We start from the raw sequence: 23,509 nt of genomic DNA, 5'->3' as shown, positions 1-23,509 counted from the left end.
AAGGCCCTGATTCTCGCTCATAGTGGAGGATGGTTCCACGTGGAAGTATTAAAATTATGTGTAACTCTCGCAGCTGTGCGCTGCCTATACTATTGTAAACAAGAGGAGAGATAAGGGTGTTTATACAATATGTGTAGGGTGGGAACTCCTGGTCCCCTGTTCAAGACTAATTTACAACAAAAAGAGGAGTGCCCCCTTACCGGTGTTTGCAGAGGATTTCTCTGTGCCAACAGTGAGAGGCTTGTGCCCAACCTGTGTGCAGGACAAAGCGTGTCCTTTTTGAAGACCCCTCACTCACCAACCTAGTTGGTGACATGCTTCATCATCGGGGTCCCACCCCGGAGGCCGAGTGCCAACGGGGTGTGCTTCGACACCTGAATACAGTGGAGCGGGTATTGTTTTTTTATATGTTGCAGTGAAAACAAATGATAAGTGGATTAAAAGGGGGCCAGTTCTACTCACCTCAAGACTTTATTCCTGAGTGACTGGGCACCCAGTAAAAGAAGTGTGACACCTATGCCTAATTAGGAAGACTCCGGTGTTCAAGACGTATAGTGTAATTAAAAAGCGACGTGTGCTATGTGAGATAAAATAGGTCTACATGTTTCAACCATCGTTCAATTGTGGGTTTTCGTCAGGACCAGTGAGCAACAGACCTGGGTGGTGCGCACACGCTAAGGTGCGTCCTGCCCTCGGTCAGTGAAAAGAAAGAAACAAAAATCTGTTTCTTAACAAAAAATGTTTCTTCTTCCCGGTCTGGAAGAAAAACCTGTGGAGAAAAACAGGTTGTGGGGGTTGGGATCACAATACAAGAGACAAACAATTGTTGTACATAAAACATATAATAAAAAGGTCATGAAGGATACGGCCTAACTTTGTTCTAAACCTCGAGCTGTATGTCTACCCAAATAGAGCGGGGTGACAGTAGTAGGCTCAAAAGGTCGAATGACTGTGTGGTATTACCTCAGTCAGGTAGAGCGTATAGGTGCAGGGTATTAAAAATGGTTGTATGGGAGATTTAAAATTTGCAGAGTTTAAAGTAGCACATTAGAAGGTATCGCACTGAGCCACTAACTACTCGATTTACAGTCCGTGCAGCTCCCAATTATTTGGACATGGTATGCTTACTCAGATCGCGGAGATATTCCGCTTCATGGGCGTCCGTGTTCCAAGGGCGATGCTCGCATCACCTGAGGAGTAATGGTGAAAGCGGGTACGAGAACATCGTGAGCAAACGGGGTGTCTACTCGAAAGGAGAGACGTTGTCATCCTTACGGATCACGTTTGTAAGGACTTACTTGCAGCTTCTGCTCCTCGATCAGTAAACCTACTTGGTTACCAGGACAGTACGCCCCGTGCGAATCCCTACGGCGTCTGAAGCCGAGGAACTTAATATCAGGAAATACAGCTTCCTGGAAAGGGCGTGGAGAGGCTGGTCACGTGGGGTCGTGGTACCAATCCAGGACATCTGTTCAAAAAGAGGCTTGGAGTACGGTCGCTATGGGAACCTACGCATACCAAGATATCGCCAAGGTTTTGTTCGTAAAGGTTGCTTGCGTATCGGTTCTACTTTGAAGCAAAGCCTTTTACCCCATAGCGGAGCCCCATGGGATATTGTCATTCAATCCTGTCTTATGGGTAGATAGCCTGTAAACCCATCTTTGCTCTTTCTCAAATAGACGCTGGGTCAGGTTGTTTCCCGTATTTATTTGTTCAATGATTGTCCATTGAAGATCGTCGGGTGTATGTCCAGCAGAAAGGTAATGCTCTGTTAGTTTGGTCATAGACTTTTTGCACCTAATCGTACTTCTGTGCTCCCCTATGCGAATCTTTACTTTCCTGTTCGTCATACCAATGTAATGCAAGTTACAGGGACATGTTATTCTATAGACTACGTTCTCACTGTTGCAATTGGTGTGGCCCCGAATCGTCCAGATTTTGCCTGGTTCCAGTTGTAGGGTTTTAGTGTTTGAGGTCAGTGAGCAAACACTACAATTCCCACATCTGTAGTGGCCGGTGACTTTCGGTAAGCCCCATGCATTCAGCACTGTTTCGGTCTCTGTTGCTCTGATAACCGGTCTAGTGTTCACCACTGTATCCTTGATACTCCTTGCTTTTTTAAACGAAAAAAGAGGTTTTTCCCACTGCATTTTGCCGGAGTTCAAGATAGACCAGTGTTTGTTTATTATCCTGGTCACATCGTTGGAGATTGTGTTATATGTTGTAACACATGTGAGGGGAGTATCCCCCAGGGACTTCTCTGTATTCTCCAGTAATGCTTCTCGTGGCTGGTTACGTGCACGTTTTTGGCTTTTCAATAGGATCTTGTCAGGATATCCTCGATCCTTTAGTTTGGAAGTTAGATCTCTAGCTTGTTCTTTGTAGTCCTTGAGTTTGCTACAGTTTCTGCGGATGCGTAAGTACTGCCCATAAGGAAGGTTCTCTCGTAAAGGCCTGGGATGGAAGCTTTCAAATCTAAGTAGATTGTTCTTCCCCGTAGGTTTATAGTGTGTCAAGGTTTCAAATTTCCCGTTTTCTTTTGTAATTACCAGATCCAGGAACACCAAAGAGCTTTTGTCTTTAACATAGGTGAATTTAAGATGATCGTCGCACGTGTTCATCCAGTTAAAGAATGAGACTAGAGACTCTTCTGACCCATTCCAGATTGCCAGCACATCATCGATGTAGCGTTTCCAAAAAAGGAGGTTCGAGCTGTAGGGGTTCTCCTCATTAAGAATGTATTTTTCTTCAAAGTCATGGACATAAAGCCCGGCCACGCTGGGAGCAAATGTACTTCCCATCGAGGTTCCTTCAATTTGGAGGTACAGTGTCCCCTCACATTCGAAATAGTTCCTTTTTAAGGCTAATCTGGCACATTCTAAGATGAACTCTCTGGGTGTTCTTGATGTCCATTCCTCTTTCGATAAGGCTTTTTCAAGGACTTTCAGGGTGGCATCTTGGGGGATGCTCGTATACAGACTCTCAATGTCGAAACTCACTAGGATTGTATTTTCATCCACGGTGAGATCATTGAGTAGTTGCAACAAGCTTTTAGTGTCTTGAAGATATGTACTGGTTTTCTGAACCAGTTTTTTGAAGAACATGTCACAAAAGCGGGACAGAGGTTCCAAAAGTGAACCTAGACCTGAGACTATCGGTCTACCTGGCGGGGGGAGTTTGTTTTTGTGCATTTTCGGGATAATATAAAAGTAAGGTGTTCTTCCTTCGCTTTTACACAAAAAGTCAGCCTCCTGTTTTGAGATAAAACCTCTTGTCTCCCCATGTTCTGCCAGTGATATTATTTCACTGCGTAGATCTTCAGTAGGGTCCGTTGGTAGTCTGCGATAACTAGTTTCATCAGACAATAGCCTAGTACATTCATTTTGATATACTGTTTTGTCTAGGACCACTATCCCACCACCTTTGTCCGCGGGTTTCACCACGATAGTTTCACAGTTCTTAAGTGTTTCTAGTGCAAGTCTTTCTTTCCTTGTCAAATTGGTAAAGGTTTTTTTCGGAATTGTCCTTTCTACTTCGTTGAAAACCGCTTGCTCAAATGTGGTTATTTCTACCGGGATGGTGTGTGGCGGGGGTGTAAAGGTAGATTTTAGTCGTAAACCTGTCTCGTTTGGGTCATCATTGGTAGTAGGCACTTCTTTTTTTGCAAAGAATGCTTTAAGTTTCAATTTCCTAAAAAAGGAAGATAATTCACACTGGAGTCTGAATTTGTCCAAGTTTGCCGTAGGTACAAAGCCGAGGCCTTTATTCAATACCTGTTCCTCCTCCCTGGAAAGGGGCCTTGTCGCTAGATTCGTGACTAGGTTCATCTGTTGCTGGTCCCTGCCTGTGGGGCTTTGTTCCGCGGTTGGTTCGTGTTCGACTCCTCCGGTCCCCAATGCACTTGGTTGCTTTGGTTGCCCGTTCTTCTTCTTCCCCTTCCTCTCCCGCGTCTGGCTAAAAAAGGCGGTCTATAGAGGTTTGGTGGGAAGAAAGGTTGTTGGAATGGAGGTTGCCATCCATACATCTGAAAGTTTTGGGGATGACTGAAGGGGTCTGGATAGCCTTGGATTGGCATCGGGTTAAACGGTTGCCAGTTGCCTTGCGTCTTACCCCGTCCTCTCCCTCTCTGTTTGGTACTTCCATTACTTGAATTGCTACTTGCGGTGGAGGTATTGCTCGACGCATTGCTGGATGCATCAGAGTTATCATCTGCCTTTGAGGGTGAGACATAATCAGGGTCAGAATAGGGATAGGCTTTTACCATTGAGAATTTTTTCAGATCTTTCTGAAGTTTTTGCACTTTTTGTTGCATTAAGTTCTCTTTGTAGTCGTTAATTTCCCTATTAAGTTCATCAAGTTTTTTCTTATAACCTGTAATGGTGGTTTTTATGTGGCCCTCGGCTAGTTGGATCTCAACTTGTATTTTCTCTGATAGTCTTAGAGCCGTTTTTAAAATAAGGACAATCCAATCGTGTGTACAATGCCACGCTATTGCTGCCCAATCTTTCCTGAAAGTTGCATCTTCGAGGAAAATCCGGGGGCGTTGGTCACCAATAAACCCTTTGGTGCCATGTTCTTGCTTGGATATTGTTTCAAGATGGTGCCATGGAGGATTGTTCTGATCCTGCTCCGTTTCAGCTCTGTAAGATTCTCCCAGTCTGTGGTCTGTGCAATACTTTCTGCTATGTTCGCGTCCGCGAACACAGATAAACCTCCCATGATTTCCTCGACCTCCTCCGAGGTGTAGGAAAGGCCCTGATTCTCGCTCATAGTGGAGGATGGTTCCACGTGGAAGTGTTAAAATTATGTGTAACTCTCGCAGCTGTGCGCTGCCTATACTATTGTAAACAAGAGGAGAGATAAGGGTGTTTATACAATATGTGTAGGGTGGGAACTCCTGGTCCCCTGTTCAAGACTAATTTAAAACAAAAAGAGGAGTGCCCCCTTACCGGCGTTTGCAGAGGATTTCTCTGTGCCAACAGTGAGAGGCTTGTGCCCAACCTGTGTGCAGGACAAAGCGTGTCCTTTTTGAAGACCCCTCACTCACCAACCTAGTTGGTGACATGCTTCATCATCGGGGTCCCACCCCGGAGGCCGAGTGCCAACGGGGTGTGCTTCGACACCTGAATATAGTGGAGCGGGTATTGTTTTTTTATATGTTGCAGTGAAAACAAATGATAAGTGGATTAAAAGGGGGCCAGTGCTACTCACCTCAAGACTTTATTACTGAGTGACTGGGCACCCAGTAAAAGAAGTGTGACACCTATGCCTAATTAGGAGGACTCCGGTGTTCAAGACGTATAGTGTAATTAAAAAGCGACGTGTGCTATGTGAGATAAAATAGGTCTACATGTTTCAACCATCGTTCAATTGTGGGTTTTCGTCAGGACCAGTGAGCAACAGACCTGGGTGGTGCGCACACGCTAAGGTGCGTCCTGCCCTCGGTCAGTGAAAAGAAAGAAACAAAAATCTGTTTCTTAACAAAAAATGTTTCTTCTTCCCGGTCTGGAAGAAAAACCTGTGGAAAAAAACAGGTTGTGGGGGTTGGGATCACAATACAAGAGACAAACAATTGTTGTACATAAAACATATAATAAAAAGGTCGTGAAGGATACGGCCTAACTTTGTTCTAAACCTCGAGCTGTACGTCTACCCAAATAGAGCGGGGTGACAGTAGTAGGCTCAAAAGGTCGAATGACTGTGTGGTATTTCCTCAGTCAGGTAGAGCGTATAGGTGCAGGGTATTAAAAATGGTTGTGGTGGAGATTTAAAATTTGCAGAGTTTAAACTAGCACATTAGAAGGTATCGCACTGAGCCACTAACTACTCGATTTACAGTCCGTGCAGCTCCCAATTATTTGGACATGGTATGCTTACTCAGATCGCGGAGAGATTCCGCTTCATGGGCGTCCGTGTTCCAAGGGCGATGCTGGCATCACCTGAGGAGTAATGGTGAAAGCGGGTACGAGAACATCGTGAGCAAACGGGGTGTCTACTCGAAAGGAGAGATGTTGTCATCCTTACGGATCACGTTTGTAAGGACTTACTTGCAGCTTCTGCTCCTCGATCAGTAAACCTACTTGGTTACCAGGACAGTACGCCCCGTGCGAATCCCTACGGCGTCTGAAGCCGAGGAACTTAATATCAGGAAATACAGCTTCCTGGAAAGGGCGTGGAGAGGCTGGTCACGTAGGGTCGTGGTACCAATCCAAGACACCTGTTCAAAAAGAGGCTTGGAGTACGGTCGCTATGGGAACCTACGCATACCAAGATATCGCCAAGGTTTTGTTCGTAAAGGTTGCTTGCGTATCGGTTCTACTTCGAAGCAAAGCCTTTTACCCCATAGCGGAGCCCCATGGGATATTGTCATTCAATCCTGTCTTATGGGTAGATAGCCTGTAAACCCATCTTTGCTCTTTCTCAAATAGACGCTGGGTCAGGTTGTTTCCCGTATTTATTTGTTCAATGATTGTCCATTGAAGATCGTCGGGTGTATGTCCAGCAGAAAGGTAATGCTCTGTTAGTTTGGTCATAGACTTTTTGCACCTAATCGTACTTCTGTGCTCCCCTATGCGAATCTTTACTTTCCTGTTCGTCATACCAATGTAATGCAAGTTACAGGGACATGTTATTCTATAGACTACGTTCTCACTGTTGCAATTGGTGTGGCCCGAATCGTCCAGATTTTGCCTGGTTCCAGTTGTAGGGTTTTAGTGTTTGAGGTCAGTGAGCAAACACTACAATTCCCACATCTGTAGTGGCCGGTGACTTTCGGTAAGCCCCATGCATTCAGCACTGTTTCGGTCTCTGTTGCTCTGATAACCGGTCTAGTGTTCACCACTGTATCCTTGATACTCCTTGCTTTTTTAAACGAAAAAAGAGGTTTTTCCCACTGCATTTTGCCGGAGTTCGAGATAGACCAGTGTTTGTTTATTATCCTGGTCACATCGTTGGAGATTGTGTTATATGTTGTAACACATGTGAGGGGAGTATCCCCCAGGGACTTCTCTGTATTCTCCAGTAATGCTTCTCGTGGCTGGTTACGTGCACGTTTTTGACTTTTCAATAGGATCTTGTCAGGATATCCTCGATCCTTTAGTTTGGAAGTTAGATCTCTAGCTTGTTCTTTGTAGTCCTTGAGTTTGCTACAGTTTCTGCGGATGCGTAAGTACTGCCCATAAGGAAGGTTCTCTCGTAAAGGCCTGGGATGGAAGCTTTCAAATCTAAGTAGATTGTTCTTCCCCGTAGGTTTATAGTGTGTCAAGGTTTCAAATTTCCCGTTTTCTTTTGTAATTACCAGATCCAGGAACACCAAAGAGCTTTTGTCTTTAACATAGGTGAATTTAAGATGATCGTCGCACGTGTTCATCCAGTTAAAGAATGAGACTAGAGACTCTTCTGACCCATTCCAGATTGCCAGCACATCATCGATGTAGCGTTTCCAAAAAAGGAGGTTCGAGCTGTAGGGGTTCTCCTCATTAAGAATGTATTTTTCTTCAAAGTCATGGACATAAAGCCCGGCCACGCTGGGAGCAAATGTACTTCCCATCGAGGTTCCTCCAATTTGGAGGTACAGTGTCCCCTCAAATTCGAAATAGTTCCTTTTTAAGGCTAATCTGGCACATTCTAAGATGAACTCTCTGGGTGTTCTTGATGTCCATTCCTCTTTCGATAAGGCTTTTTCAAGGACTTTCAGGGTGGCATCTTGGGGGATGCTCGTATACAGACTCTCAATGTCGAAACTCACTAGGATTGTATTTTCATCCACGGTGAGATCATTGAGTAGTTGCAACAAGCTTTTAGTGTCTTGAAGATATGTACTGGTTTTCTGAACCAGTTTTTTGAAGAACACGTCACAAAAGCGGGACAGAGGTTCCAAAAGTGAACCTAGACCTGAGACTATCGGTCTACCTGGCGGGGGGAGTTTGTTTTTGTGCATTTTTGGGATAATATAAAAGTAAGGCGTTCTTCCTTCGCTTTTACACAAAAAGTCAGCCTCCTGTTTTGAGATAAAACCTCTTATCTCCCCATGTTCTGCCAGTGATATTATTTCACTGCGTAGATCTTCAGTAGGGTCCGTTGGTAGTCTGCGATAACTAGTTTCATCAGACAATAGCCTAGTACATTCATTTTGATATACTGTTTTGTCTAGGACCACTATCCCACCACCTTTGTCCGCGGGTTTCACCACGATAGTTTCACAGTTCTTAAGTGTTTCTAGTGCAAGTCTTTCTTTCCTTGTCAAATTGGTAAAGGTTTTTTTCGGAATTGTCCTTTCTACTTCGTTGAAAACCGCTTGCTCAAATGTGGTTATTTCTACCGGGATGGTGTGTGGCGGGGGTGTAAAGGTAGATTTTAGTCGTAAACCTGTCTCGTTTGGGTCATCATTGGTAGTAGGCACTTCTTTTTTTGCAAAGAATGCTTTAAGTTTCAATTTCCTAAAAAAGGAAGATAATTCACACTGGAGTCTGAATTTGTCCAAGTTTGCCGTAGGTACAAAGCCAAGGCCTTTATTCAATACCTGTTCCTCCTCCCTCGAAAGGGGCCTTGTCGCTAGATTCGTGACTAGGTTCATCTGTTGCTGGTCCCTGCCTGTGGGGCTTTGTTCCGCGGTTGGTTCGTGTTCGACTCCTCCGGTCCCCAATGCACTTGGTTGCTTTGGTTGCCCGTTCTTCTTCTTCCCCTTCCTCTCCCGCGTCTGGCTAAAAAAGGCGGTCTATAGAGGTTTGGTGGGAAGAAAGGTTGTTGGAATGGAGGTTGCCATCCATACATCTGAAAGTTTTGGGGATGACTGAAGGGGTCTGGATAGCCTTGGATTGGCATCGGGTTAAACGGTTGCCAGTTGCCTTGCGTCTTACCCCGTCCTCTCCCTCTCTGTTTGGTACTTCCATTACTTGAATTGCTACTTGCGGTGGAGGTATTGCTCGACGCATTGCTGGATGCATCAGAGTTATCATCTGCCTTTGAGGGTGAGACATAATCAGGGTCAGAATAGGGATAGGCTTTTACCATTGAGAATTTTTTCAGATCTTTCTGAAATTTTTGCACTTTTTGTTGCATTAAGTTCTCTTTGTAGTCGTTAATTTCCCTATTAAGTTCATCAAGTTTTTTCTTATAACCTGTAATGGTGGTTTTTATGTGGCCCTCGGCTAGTTGGATCTCAACTTGTATTTTCTCTGATAGTCTTAGAGCCGTTTTTAAAATAAGGACAATCCAATCGTGTGTACAATGCCACGCTATTGCTGCCCAATCTTTCCTGAAAGTTGCATCTTCGAGGAAGATCCGGGGGGCGTCGGTCACCAATAAACCCTTTGGTGCCATGTTCTTGCTTAGATATTGTTTCAAGATGGTGCCATGGAGGATTGTTCTGATCCTGCTCCGTTTCAGCTCTGTAAGATTCTCCCAGTCTGTGGTCTGTGCAATACTTTGTGCTATGTTCGCGTGCGCGAACACAGATAAATCTCCCATGATTTCCTCGACCTCCTCCGAGGTGTAGGAAAGGCCCTGATTCTCGCTCATAGTGGAGGATGGTTCCACGTGGAAGTGTTAAAATTATGTGTAACTCTCGCAGCTGTGCGCTGCCTATACTATTGTAAACAAGAGGAGAGATAAGGGTGTTTATACAATATGTGTAGGGTGGGAACTCCTGGTCCCCTGTTCAAGACTAATTTACAACAAAAAGAGGAGTGCCCCCTTACCGGCGTTTGCAGAGGATTTCTCTGTGCCAACAGTGAGCCCAACCTGTGTGCAGGACAAAGCGTGTCCTTTTTGAAGACCCCTCACTCACCAACCTAGTTGGTGACATGCTTCATCATCGGGGTTCCACCCCGGAGGCCGAGTGCCACTCACTTATCATTTGTTTTCACTGCAACATATAAAAAAACAATACCCGCTCCACTGTATTCAGGTGTCGAAGCACACCCCGTTGGCACTCGGCCTCCGGGGTGGGACCCCGATGATGAAGCATGTCACCAACTAGGTTGGTGAGTGAGGGGTCTTCAAAAAGGACACGCTTTGTCCTGCACACAGGTTGGGCACAAGCCTCTCACTGTTGGCACAGAGAAATCCTCTGCAAACGCCGGTAAGGGGGCACTCCTCTTTTTGTTGTAAATTAGTCTTGAACAGGGGACCAGGAGTTCCCACCCTACACATATTGTATAAACACCCTTATCTCTCCTCTTGTTTACAATAGTATAGGCAGCGCACAGCTGCGAGAGTTACACATAATTTTAACACTTCCACGTGGAACCATCCTCCACTATGAGCGAGAATCAGGGCCTTGCCTACACCTCGGAGGAGGTCGAGGAAATCGTGGGAGATTTATCTGTGTTCGCGGATGCGAACATAGCACAAAGTATTGCACAGACCACAGACTGGGAGAATCTTACAGAGCTGAAACGGAGCAGGATCAGAACAATACTCCATGGCACCATCTTGAAACAATATCTAAGCAAGAACATGGCACCAAAGGGTTTATTGGTGACCAACGCCCCCCGGATCTTCCTCGAAGATGCAACTTTCAGGAAAGATTGGGCAGCAATAGCGTGGCATTGTACACACGATTGGATTGTCCTTATTTTAAAAACGGCTCTAAGACTATCAGAGAAAATACAAGTTGAGATCCAACTAGCCGAGGGCCACATAAAAACCACCATTACAGGTTATAAGAAAAAACTTGATGAACTTAATAGGGAAATTAACGACTACAAAGAGAACTTAATGCAACAAAAAGTGCAAAAACTTCAGAAAGATCTGAAAAAATTCTCAATGGTAAAAGCCTATCCCTATTCTGACCCTGATTATGTCGCACCCTCAAAGGCAGATGATAACTCTGATGCATCCAGCAATGCGTCGAGCAATACCTCCACCGCAAGTAGCAATTCAAGTAATGGAAGTACCAAACAGAGAGGGAGAGGACGGGGTAAGACGCAAGGCAACTGGCAACCGTTTAACCCGATGCCAATCCAAGGCTATCCAGACCCCTTCAGTCATCCCCAAAACTTTCAGATGTATGGATGGCAACCTCCATTCCAACAACCTTTCTTCCCACCAAACCTCTATAGACCGCCTTTTTTAGCCAGACGCGGGAGAGGAAGGGGAAGAAGAAGAACGGGCAACCAAAGCAACCAAGTGCATTGGGGACCGGAGGAGTCGAACACGAACCAACCGCGGAACAAAGCCCCACAGGCAGGGACCAGCAACAGATGAACCTAGTCACGAATCTAGCGACAAGGCCCCTTTCCAGGGAGGAGGAACAGGTATTGAATAAAGGCCTCGGCTTTGTACCTACGGCAAACTTGGACAAATTCAGACTCCAGTGTGAATTATCTTCCTTTTTTAGGAAATTGAAACTTAAAGCATTCTTTGCAAAAAAAGAAGTGCCTACTACCAATGATGACCCAAACGAGACAGGTTTACGACTAAAATCTACCTTTACACCCCCGCCACACACCATCCCGGTAGAAATAACCACATTTGAGCAAGCGGTTTTCAACGAAGTAGAAAGGACAATTCCGAAAAAAACCTTTACCAATTTGACAAGGAAAGAAAGACTTGCACTAGAAACACTTAAGAACTGTGAAACTATCGTGGTGAAACCCGCGGACAAAGGTGGTGGGATAGTGGTCCTAGACAAAACAGTATATCAAAATGAATGTACTAGGCTATTGTCTGATGAAACTAGTTATCGCAAACTACCAACGGACCCTACTGAAGATCTACGCAGTGAAATAATATCACTGGCAGAACATGGGGAGACAAGAGGTTTTATCTCAAAACAGGAGGCTGACTTTTTGTGTAAAAGCGAAGGAAGAACACCTTACTTTTATATTATCCCGAAAATGCACAAAAACAAACTCCCCCCGCCAGGTAGACCGATAGTCTCAGGTCTAGGTTCACTTTTGGAACCTCTGTCCCGCTTTTGTGACGTGTTCTTCTTCAAAAAACTGGTTCAGAAAACCAGTACATATCTTCAAGACACTAAAAGCTTGTTGCAACTACTCAATGATCTCACCGTGGATGAAAATACAATCCTAGTGAGTTTCGACATTGAGAGTCTGTATACGAGCATCCCCCAAGATGCCACCCTGAAAGTCCTTGAAAAAGCCTTATCGAAAGAGGAATGGACATCAAGAACACCCAGAGAGTTCATCTTATAATGTGCCAGATTAGCCTTAAAAAGGAACTATTTCGAATTTGAGGGGACACTGTACCTCCAAATTGGAGGAACCTCGATGGGAAGTACATTTGCTCCCAGCGTGGCCGGGCTTTATGTCCATGACTTTGAAGAAAAATACATTCTTAATGAGAAGAACCCCTACAGCTCGAACCTCCTTTTTTGGAAACGCTACATCGATGATGTGCTGGCAATCTGGAATGGGTCAGAAGAGTCTCTAGTCTCATTCTTTAACTGGATGAACACGTGCGACGATCATCTTAAATTCACCTATGTTAAAGACAAAAGCTCTTTGGTGTTCCTGGATCTGGTCATTACAAAAGAAAACGGGAAATTTGAAACCTTGACACACTATAAACCTACGGGGAAGAACAATCTACTTAGATTTGAAAGCTTCCATCCCAGGCCTTTATGAGAGAACCTTCCTTATGGGCAGTACTTACGCATCCGCAGAAACTGTAGCAAACTCAAGGACTACAAAGAACAAGCTAGAGATCTAACTTCCAAACTAAAGGATCGAGGATATCCTGACAAGATCCTATTGAAAAGCCAAAAACGTGCACGTAACCAGCCACGAGAAGCATTACTGGAGAATACAGAGAAGTCCCTGGGGGATACTCCCCTCACATGTGTTACAACATATAACACAATCTCCAACGATGTGACCAGGATAATAAACAAACACTGGTCTATCTTGAACTCCGGCAAAATGCAGTGGGAAAAAACTCTTTTTTCGTTTAAAAAAGCAAGGAGTATCAAGGATACAGTGGTGAACACTAGACCGGTTATCAGAGCAACAGAGACCGAAACAGTGCTGAATGCATGGGGCTTACCGAAAGTCACCGGCCACTACAGATGTGGGAATTGTAGTGTTTGCTCACTGACCTCAAACACTAAAACCCTACAACTGGAACCAGGCAAAATCTGGACGATTCGGGGCCACACCAATTGCAACAGTGAGAACGTAGTCTATAGAATAACATGTCCCTGTAACTTGCATTACATTGGTATGACGAACAGGAAAGTAAAGATTCGCATAGGGGAGCACAGAAGTACGATTAGGTGCAAAAAGTCTATGACCAAACTAACAGAGCATTACCTTTCTGCTGGACATACACCCGACGATCTTCAATGGACAATCATTGAACAAATAAATATGGGAAACAACCTGACCCAGCGTCTATTTGAGAAAGAGCAAAGATGGGTTTACAGGCTATCTACCCATAAGACAGGATTGAATGACAATATCCCATGGGCATCCGCTATGGGGTAAAAGGCTTTGCTTCAAAGTAGAACCGATACGCAAGCAACCTTTACGAACAAAACCGTGGCGATATCTTGGTATGCGTAGGTTCCCATAGCGACCGTACTCCAAGCCTCTTTTTGAACAGATGTCCTGGATTGGTACCACGACCCCACGTGACCAGCCTCTCCACGCCCTTTCCAGGAAGCTGTATTTCCTGATATTAAGTTCCTCGGCTTCAGACGCCGTAGGGATTCGCACGGGGCGTACTGTCCTGGTAACCAAGTAGGTTTACTGATCGAGGAGCAGAAGCTGCAAGTAAGTCCTTACAAACGTGATCCGTAAGGATGACAACGTCTCTCCTTTCGAGTAGACACCCCGTTTGCTCACGATGTTCTCGTACCCGCTTTAACCATTACTCCTCAGGTGATGCGAGCATCGCCCTTGGAACACGGACGCCCATGAAGCGGAATCTCTCCGCGATCTGAGTAAGCATACCATGTCCAAATAATTGGGAGCTGCACGGACTGTAAATCGAGTAGTTAGTGGCTCAGTGCGATACCTTCTAATGTGGTAGTTTAAACTCTGCAAATTTTAAATCTCCCACACAACCATTTTTAATACCCTGCACCTATACGCTCTACCTGACTGAGGTAATACCACACAGTCATTCGACCTTTTGAGCCTACTACTGTCACCCCGCTCTATTTGGGTAGACGTACAGCTCGAGGTTTAGAACAAAGTTAGGCCGTATCCTTCACGACCTTTTTATTATATGTTTTATGTACAACAATTGTTTGTCTCTTGTATTGTGATCCCAACCCCCACAACCTGTTTTTCTCCACAGGTTTTTCTTCCAGACCGGGAAGAAGAAACATTTTTTGTTAAGAAACAGATTTTTGTTTCTTTCTTTACACTGACCGAGGGCAGGACGCACCTTAGCGTGTGCGCACCACCCAGGTCTGTTGCTCACTGGTCCTGACGAAAACCCACAATTGAACGATGGTTGAAACATGTAGACCTATTTTATCTCACATAGCACACGTCGCTTTTTAATTACACTATACGTCTTGAACACCGGAGTCTTCCTAATTAGGCATAGGTGTCACACTTCTTTTACTGGGTGCCCAGTCACTCAGGAATAAAGTCTTGAGGTGAGTAGCACTGGCCCCCTTTTAATCCACTTATCATTTGTTTTCACTGCAACATATAAAAAACAATACCCGCTCCACTGTATTCAGGTGTCGAAGCACACCCCGTTGGCACTCGGCCTCCGGGGTGGGACCCCGATGATGAAGCATGTCACCAACTAGGTTGGTGAGTGAGGGGTCTTCAAAAAGGACACGCTTTGTCCTACACACAGGTTGGGCACAAGCCTCTCACTGTTGGCACAGAGAAATCCTCTGCAAACGCCGGCACGTAAGTAAGCCTGCCTTCTGCCAATTCCCTAACTTTTCCCATGTGCTGGTTATGCTTTAGTTATATTCCATTGTGCTGCTTTTACAGTAAAAATCCCCATCACCCAGTTGTTTATTCACTTCCTGAATGTACATTTCCCTGTCAAAAACCCAATTCAGAACAATATAACAAAAAATATTGCCATTAACTACAAACATTTATAAATCAATCAATCAAACTGGATTTGTAAACAGAGACTAATCACCCGTGAGGGTATCCAGGCGCTGAGAGTGCTGCTGCTGAGGCTTAGTCAAACATCCTGGTCTTCAGTCCTTTTCTGAATTCCAGTAGAGAGGATGAGGTCCGTAGGTAAAGGAAGTCATTGCAGAAGACAGAGCGACCTCCACTGTTGCTGCGGGGAATGCGGGTGGTGTAGGTGAGGCAGAGGGAGAAGGAGGGCAGGTGTCTGGAGGATGGTTGAAGTTCTGCCGGTGATTGATGTACACTGGTCCCTGGTTGTGGAGGGCTTTGAAGGCATGGGTAAGCATCTTGAACTGGTATCTCAGTGGTGCTTTGTGAGGTAGGGAGTGATATGGGACCACTTGAGAAGGTCTAGGACGAGTCTGGCTGCTGCTTTCTGCCTTGTCGGCAGACTCTTGAGGAGGTGCAAATTGATTCCTGCTTGGAGTACATTGCCATAGTCCAGTCAGCTAGTGACCAGGGCCTGTGTGACGGAGCATATGGTGTAAATGGGGAGCCATCTGAAAATCTTGTGGAGCATGCGGAGTGTGAAGAAGCAGGCGGATAAGACTGCGTTGATTTATTTTTCATGGTGAGCTTGCTGTCTAGAATGATGCAGAGGTTGCAGGTGTGGTCGGTTGGTGTTGGTGCCAGTCCTTGTTCAGAGGGCCACCAGGCACCATTCCATGGGCAGGGAGGACCAATTGGCACGGACCATGAGACAAGTGTGGGAGTGATATGGAGACCAAGGTACTTGATGCAATTCGACGACCACTGAAAGGGGATTGAGTTTTGCAACGCATTTACCTCTGGGGCTGGGATGTTGAGGCTGAGGACAGGTGACTTAGTCTTGTTGATCTTAAAGACAGATACAGCCTCAAAGGCCTGCAAGACACTAGGGAGCGATATGTCGGGCTGAGTCAGGGTGGGAACGAGGTCATCAGAGAACAGATTGATTTTATGCATCTGGCTGCTAAAGAATGCCTTTAATCTCATTTGAATCACACACCCGGATGGCGAAGGGTTCCATTGCTAGCATGAATAACAGGGGCGAGAGCGGGCATCCATGCTGCGTGCCTCGGCACAGGGATATCAAATTCGTGGCCCATACGTTCACTTGAATGTAAGCTGTCAGAGCTACGTATGAGGCCATGACTGTGGAAATGAAGTCCAGCCCAAGGCCTATTTAATGCAGTACCACTTGGGGATATGACCAGTCTACCTGTTAAATACCTTCTCTGCATCAAGCGAGAGAAGACAGGCTGGGATGTCTAGTCGGTGTATCTTTTTTACCAAGTGGGCTATGCGCTAGACATTATCTACCCCCTGTCGCTGGCGAATAAAACCCACCTGGTTGGGACTAATAAGGCCAGATAGATATGGGTTGAGGTGGGAAGCTAGAATTTTAGTAAAAAGCTTGGCATCCGTTTTGAGAAGTTCTATTGGGCTTTGGAGCTAGGAGCATTGTGCTGGGTCCTTGCCCGCTTTAAGTATAAGAGGGATCTCAGCCATTGCCATTGTGGGGGTGAGGCCTGTGTCCTGGGAGAAGGAGTTAAACGGACGCAAGAGTTGATCTTGGAGTTGGGGAAGAAATAGGCGGTAAAAGAGAGCAGGAAGCCCATCTGCTCCAGGGGTTTTACCTAAGAGAAGGTCCCAAACGGCAACACGCAGCTCTTCTGCCATGATAGGGCTGTCCAGGAGAGCAGCATGGTGAGGGGATAAAGGTTCACAATTGCTTTCAGTGAAGTAAGAGTGAAGCCTTGTGAGGGAAGGATCTTCTCGGGAATACAATTGCTGGTAATAGTTCCAGAAGGCCTCTTGCTCGTCCCTCTCTTCAGTTGTCCATCCTGAGCTCCCATTTTGAATTTTAGCAAAGCGTGTCTTAGCGCACAGGTGGCGCAGCTTACGGGCTAAGAGCTTGCCCACTTTATCACCACCCTCGTAGTTTTTCTGTTGTGGGGACAGAAGGGTAAGCTCTGCTTTGCTTGTGCAATGGGCGCACTGCTGGCCTCGCAGCAGGGCCAGTTGCCTTTTGGTTCTTCGAGATGGGGGCGCCTTGTCCAAGTGCTCCAGTTGCTTAATCTCAGCTGAGAGTTTAGACTCCACCAATCACACCTCCCGCCCTCATGCGATGGTGATGGTCGTTATTGTGCCCCTGAAAGTAGCTTTAACCCCATCCCAAAGTGTGTGTAGGGAGATCTCAGGTAGCGCATTAGGTTGGAAATAATCAGTAATTTCCTTGCATATCTTCTCTACATCCACAGGATTGCGCAAAAGGTGTGGGGATAAGCACCAGCGCGAGGTGGGCTCAGGGCGGGCCACCCCAACATCCCAGGTGAGTTCTAGGTGGGCATAGTTGGAGATAGAGATATCTGAAATGTTCAGCCGTGCGCAGGAGACAAAGGTGAGAGTGGGTGACAAAGGCATAATCTGTGCGAGAATGGGAAGTATGCACATGTCAGTAGAAGGAGTAGTCCCTCACGTCAGGGTGTTTATAGCGCCATGCATCAGTCGGCCCGCTGTCCTCAATGTCCTTCTTTAGGCTTGCAGATATAGCCCCAGTGTTCTGGAATGTCGCGCAGCTTCTATCTAAGGAGGGGTCCCAAACCAGATTGAAATCTCCGCAAACTATATCTTCTTCCACCCCATCTAGCTGCTCTCCCAGGATGCGTCTGATATATACGTGTTGGGAAGTGTTCGCGGCATAGAGGTTAAGTAGTGTGAGTTTGCCTTACCCGGAATATCTGTAGGGACAGGTTGCGACCCTCCCTATCCCGAGTCTCCTAATATTTTAGAAGTGATATATGACCAGTGCCGCTTAGGGTATTTCGCGTGTGTAATGCGGTGGAGGTGAGCCTTCATCAAGTGGGTCTCCTGGAGCATAAGGATATCTGGGTAGTGTTGCAGTATATAATGCCAAATTTGTGTCCACTTGTTCGGGGAGTTTACGCTCGCACGTTTAGAGAGAGCAGTTTAAGATCCCCCATGGTAGGGGGGTTGAAGGGTGTACAGGGGGAGTTGTGTGAGGGGACTGGCAGTGAGATGGGCGTGCGCAGTCTGTCTAGGGAGGAAGAGGCTATCCCTGCTCCCTGATTTCCCGGTCATCGCTGTGGCTAGTCCGTGTGCAAGAAAAAAAAATGACAAAACAGGTAACAGCAACGGACCAACAGGGTCCAACTAGGACTTCTTCATCTTGTGGAGATCGGCACCAGGTGCTCCAATCCTGCTGGAGGAGTCACCCTCTAGAAGATAAAGTCTATGGGGGTGGCCATCAGGAGCACAGGGGTGACAGCAGGATTAGATCTGTGTGGCTCCCTGCCATCCCCGAGGCCCATCATCTTCAACGGCAGATCAAGACGAGGGGTATGTGGCAGCAGTTTCTTTTCCTTGTGCGCATGGCCACATCTAGCCCGCTTCGCGGTCAAATAGAGCCAGCGGTAGAAGGGGCAGGGGAGGCTCATCTACTGAGGGTACGTTGCAACAGGAGAGCAAAGGGATGGCCCCACTGATAGCGAATTCCTTGGGCGCGTAACTTGTCAGAGATGTGTTTGAAGTTGTGGTGTTATTTTAGTGTGATGTGGAGAGATCCTGGTAGAGTTGGATCGAGTAGACTTGAAATTTGATTGCCGTCTTGCCCCAGCTGCTTGCATGATGACTTCCTTCTCTGTAAAGAAGTGAACTCTGGTTAAGATATCGGGGCTGTGGTCTGCTCTGACAGCCACCGCGGCAACTCTATGAGCCCTATCCAGGGCATGTGGATAGGTACCTTCGTCACCCCGGGCCGCTTGGAGTAGTTCCACTGTGAAAGCCATGATATCAGCACCTTCTGCACCTGGGTACCCCTTGTATGTGGATGTTGTTCCGGCAGCTCTTATTTTCCATATCTTCTTGTATGGTTTGTAAATCAATATGTTGGTTTTCCAGTGCGTTTATTTGTCTCCACAGCATCTCCTGATCTTCGGATCTGGCATTGACCGTCCGTTCGTGGTCGTCCACCCTGTCTTCAATTTCAGACACATCTCTCCGTATTTTGCTTAGGCCTGATTTAAACTCTTCTTTGAGCGAGGAGATGTCAGTTTGTATTTCTTGCAGAAAGTGGTCCATGTATCCTTGAGTGATCGGGGCTGAGGATTTACCCCCGTTGCGCAGGTGGCTGAACCTGGAGCTGGGCTGCCACCTCTGGTTGCGGGGTCTTTTTCCAGAGAGACATCACCGAATTGTCCTTGGCTGCCTTGGAGCACGGTGATAAAGTCCCCGAAGGCGCAGGGGTCTGTCCCTCCCGGGTGCAGCCCCTGATGCAGGGACCCGTGCCAGCGGGGGCAACCACGTTGTGCACTCCTTTGGCACTACTCCATCACCGGGCCAGCATCGTGCGATCTCCATTTGTGTGGGGTGCTGGGGCCTCCTCAGATAAGCCAACTAGTGAGGGTACCTCCGTTTCTGATGCTCAGTCTAGGGACCCAGATGTGTGGGGGTAGTGTACTTCCAGAGTGTTGTAGCAGTGTGCCAAACTGGCACCCTCGCTGCTGGTTGCCTCCGCTCCCAGCTATATCTGACAGGGTGGTGAAGAGGGTGTGAATACTCCTGACAGGGTTCACAAACTAAGGATGTGTCATCTGTGGGGAACTAGAGGCCATAAGTTAAGGGGCATGACCAGTATTTGATGTTTACTTCCTTTGATTTCTCCTGGCAGAAGTCCTGTCTGTCCGCTCCATCCTTGTGACACACATTTCAAGGAGTTACTGCTTGCTTCTAAGCACCCTGCTGTCCTACCTCTTGTCGTTACAGGACCTCGGCCATAAGTCAGTGTTGTGCAGGTGTGCCTGCTGCTTCCCATGAGTCATGGTGCTCCACCCGCAGCATGCTATTCGCAAGCCACTATGTAGCTTTCTCTGGGCTTCACCACCGGTATCACTCCGCTGTGGCCTCTAGCCTCTAGCTTCCCCCAGCGTGTGGTCACGCTCTCTATGCCATAGGGGACCTAGGGCCCGGCTATTTCCCACCGGTGCCTTCGCTGTGTGACGGGTTTAAATGTTAGAGTCCCTGGTGTCGTCTTACATGCACTGGCTCCCACTTGGCAGCCTATGCTTGCCCCAACTGCAGCTAGTGCTTACCAGCAGTATGTTTGCCAGAGTCCACTGTGGAGGGCAACAAGGCGAGTTCTGCTCCTGCAGCTACAGTGAGGGCCCCGCCCAGTGGGTCAATGAAGCCACGTCAAGTCCCAGTGGTGCCAATGGCGGCAGGCGAGCGCTTCCAATTCACATCGAAGGTGGTGTGGCAGTTCATGTGGGAGGAAGTCGGCTGTCCCCCCGCCTCTGCCAGCAGGCCTCCAGACCTCCGGATCGCTTGGACACCCCTAGGTAGGATTGGTAATGCTCAGGGTGGGGGACTCATCCCCGAGATATGCGGCGGCAGGGCGGGCCCATCGCCCTACATGGCTTCGGGCGGCCCTGGGTGGTCCGCGTCGACGGCTGGGGTTACTCCTGCCCAGTTATAGAAGTGGAAACATTCCTCCCATCAGCCCCCAATGTCTATGCCATAAAACAGAGGGGTCATGGCGCACCCACGCAGCCAGCGGCTCTAGTGCCATCGCAAAAATCACAGGGGAGAGTTGACACCCCTGATGTGTCCCCGTATGTAACGTGATTGATCTGGACACAGTCCCATTTACCCGTACTCTTGTTAGCGGGTCCAAGTATAGGAGACCGACTCATGCGCGAAATTGCGGTCCAAATTCTAGTCTAGTTAAAACCGGGAAGAGGTATGGCCAATCGATACTATCAAATGCACTCCTCTGTATTGACACCGAAGGTTCAGCCTGGTGCTTCTATGCAGTATGAATCCCGACTGGTCGGAGTGGATTACTGTAGATAGTATTGGATATGTCCGATTTGCTAGAACCTTTGCCAAAACTTTGGCTTCAAAATTAAATAAAGAGATGGGTCTGCATGAGCTACACAGCTCTGGTGAGTTTGCCCTTTTTAGGGATGATTACTATGGTGGTCGTTCATAGGTCTTTCAGTAGCCTCCCATCTTCTAGTACTGCATGGAGCATGTTGAGCATTGGCTGGGCCACTGTATAACTTATATTTAAACTAAAGCTAACTTGTAAATAGACTTAAAAATTTAAATTGCAAATAATTAACAAATTACTATCCAACTTCGATCTCTTTACATATAATTCCTATAAGAAAACAGTACGACTTTAAAAAATGATAACCTGCCAGAACAAAATACACATGTCACAAACCAGCAAAAAATATAAAAAATTAAGTATAAAAAATTATTAAAAAAATATAAACTCACCCCCAATAACAAGTGAAAATAAACCTAACAACCTCAACCTCTACAAACTACCAACAAATTTAAAATGAAACGGATGCTTTTTTCCCTTTCCACCAGAAAAGGAAACACCTGCTCCACATTACAATATCCTCAACCGAAAAGCGGCAAAATATCTAAAAAGGACATAAATGTAAGTATAAAAAATAGAAGTGGGGGGCGTGGCTAACGCGCCGTAGAGTGATGGCGACTTCTCGGTGAGCTCCGCGGTTTTGCGGGCCTACGGAGCAGATTTCTCACCTCAGTCTGCACTTCCGAGGAATTTATGCAGCGTTCCTGTCATCGGAACATGCCCTGTATGTGAAAACGTTCCTGTCCGATGTCTGCCAGCCTGCCTTCGGCTACTTTTCACTGCCGGTAACTTTTCCCATTTCTGGATGCGGGCGGCCGCCATTTTGTGCCGCCGAGCTCGCGTCCTTTCATCAGCCTAATGCGCCCTCTGTTGCCGGTATGCTGACCCTTCAGCAGCTATTTTTATCTCGTAACCAATTTCCAGTGTCACTTTATTCTTGTGTGGTGTAAATCGCGATGTTTGGCTGCTATTTCTGGTGCTTCTTCCAGTCAATTGCTTCGGCTTTACCTAATCTGTGGAAACAACGGCCGTCATTTTAAATACTGGCGCAAACACCCGTTTTTATTGCTCTATTGCTCCTGGCATGCTGTTTTCTCCACAATTGCTTACACTTATTCTATGAATGGAGTTTTTATTCCCACAGTTGCCCTATCCATTCTGATAGCTATGTTTTTCCTCCTGTGTGAACTTTACTCAGGCATCTTTGCCAGGCAACCATTCTCTTATTCTAAAACGAGGTCTGTTTGCTGCCAAACCTGTTTGGACTTGACATACATTGACTTATCCTGCATATTTTTTTAGCGATACTGTATGTGATTACATTTTTGAATTTCAGGTGTTCATTTGCATCTCTTGTCTTAGTGCTTTTACGAGGAGCTTTCTCTTATAAAACTGTGCAGCTTATTACCTCTTCGTTTCTTCTCACGTTTTCAACATGGCTCATGAGTCAGGTAATTCAAAATCTTCTCTCACCGGAGCTAAATCAAAGAGACCAAAAAATGACCCGCCTTCTCCTATTTCCTCTTCTCAAAATCCTGTTCTGGACTCTATTTTGGAGGAAGTCCGTGGTCTCCAGCCCTTTATGTCTGCTACCAACGTCAAACTTAACCAAACTGAAGAAAAATTGGTTGTTATGGAAGGTAAAGTTCTGGATTTGGAACAACGTGTCAGTGATATTCAATATGTTTCTTCTAAGATACCTTTACTGGAACAGGAGATTCACAAGTTGAAACTTCACACTGAGGACCTTGAAAATCGTAATCGTAGAAATAACCTATGCCTTTATGGTCTTCCGGAAAATATTGAGGGTCCTGACATGTTGTCCTTTCTATAAAAATTTCTACAGGATCTCCTAGACCTTCAACCTACGACACAACCTCTTAATATTCAGAGAGCCCATCGTTTAGGTCGCCTTCACCCTAACGCTTCTAAGCCTCGTGGTATTATTATGCTTTTTCTTGAATTTACAGAGTTAATGACTGTGTTGAAGGCTGCTAAACTCAAACGACGTCTTATTTGGTCTGGTCATAACATTTTTATTTCCCAGGATCTTTCTAATGCAACGAATGCTCGGCGCAAATAATTTTTGAATCTTCGGCCTCAAATGAGACAATTAAATATCCAATATGGCATTCTTCATCTTTGTTTCTGTAAAGTTACACACAATGGCCGTACTCGCTCCTTTGATGATCCACAGAAGCTCCACTCATTTTTGCAGGACATCTGTTCTTCTGGCATGGACACTAATGTTTGATATCTCTATTTTTCTTTTTCTTGTTTTCTCGGAAAGGATTGCTTTGAGATTTGTGATTCATATCTCTCCTCTGTATTCTCTGTTTTCAATGTCTTTTCTCCCTTTTTGAGGTTTTGTTTTTCTTTTCCTCCTCTGAGATGATCGCTGGGACCTGCCTCCTCTTCGGCATCACTACGCTCCTGTTTTCTTGGTTTTTCTTTTCTTCTCAGACCTGGCTCTTTTGCCTTGATCTGTTCACTTTCTCCTTACAATCTCTCTTTCTCTACTCCCTTTTTCTCTCCCCCT

At 46.2% G+C, this 23,509-nt stretch overlaps 1 protein-coding gene across 11 annotated transcripts in view; it reads left to right on the top strand.

Moving 5' to 3' along the window:
* Positions 1-23,509, top strand: part of LOC144810903 (uncharacterized) — a 283,608-nt gene that overhangs the window by 136,248 nt on the left and 123,851 nt on the right. The window lies entirely within an intron of this gene.

This window comes from Lissotriton helveticus, chromosome 1_1, assembly GCF_964261635.1.
Source record: "Lissotriton helveticus chromosome 1_1, aLisHel1.1, whole genome shotgun sequence".
Taxonomy (NCBI): domain Eukaryota; kingdom Metazoa; phylum Chordata; class Amphibia; order Caudata; family Salamandridae; genus Lissotriton; species Lissotriton helveticus.
This window is presented reverse-complemented; position numbering and strand designations above follow the sequence as displayed.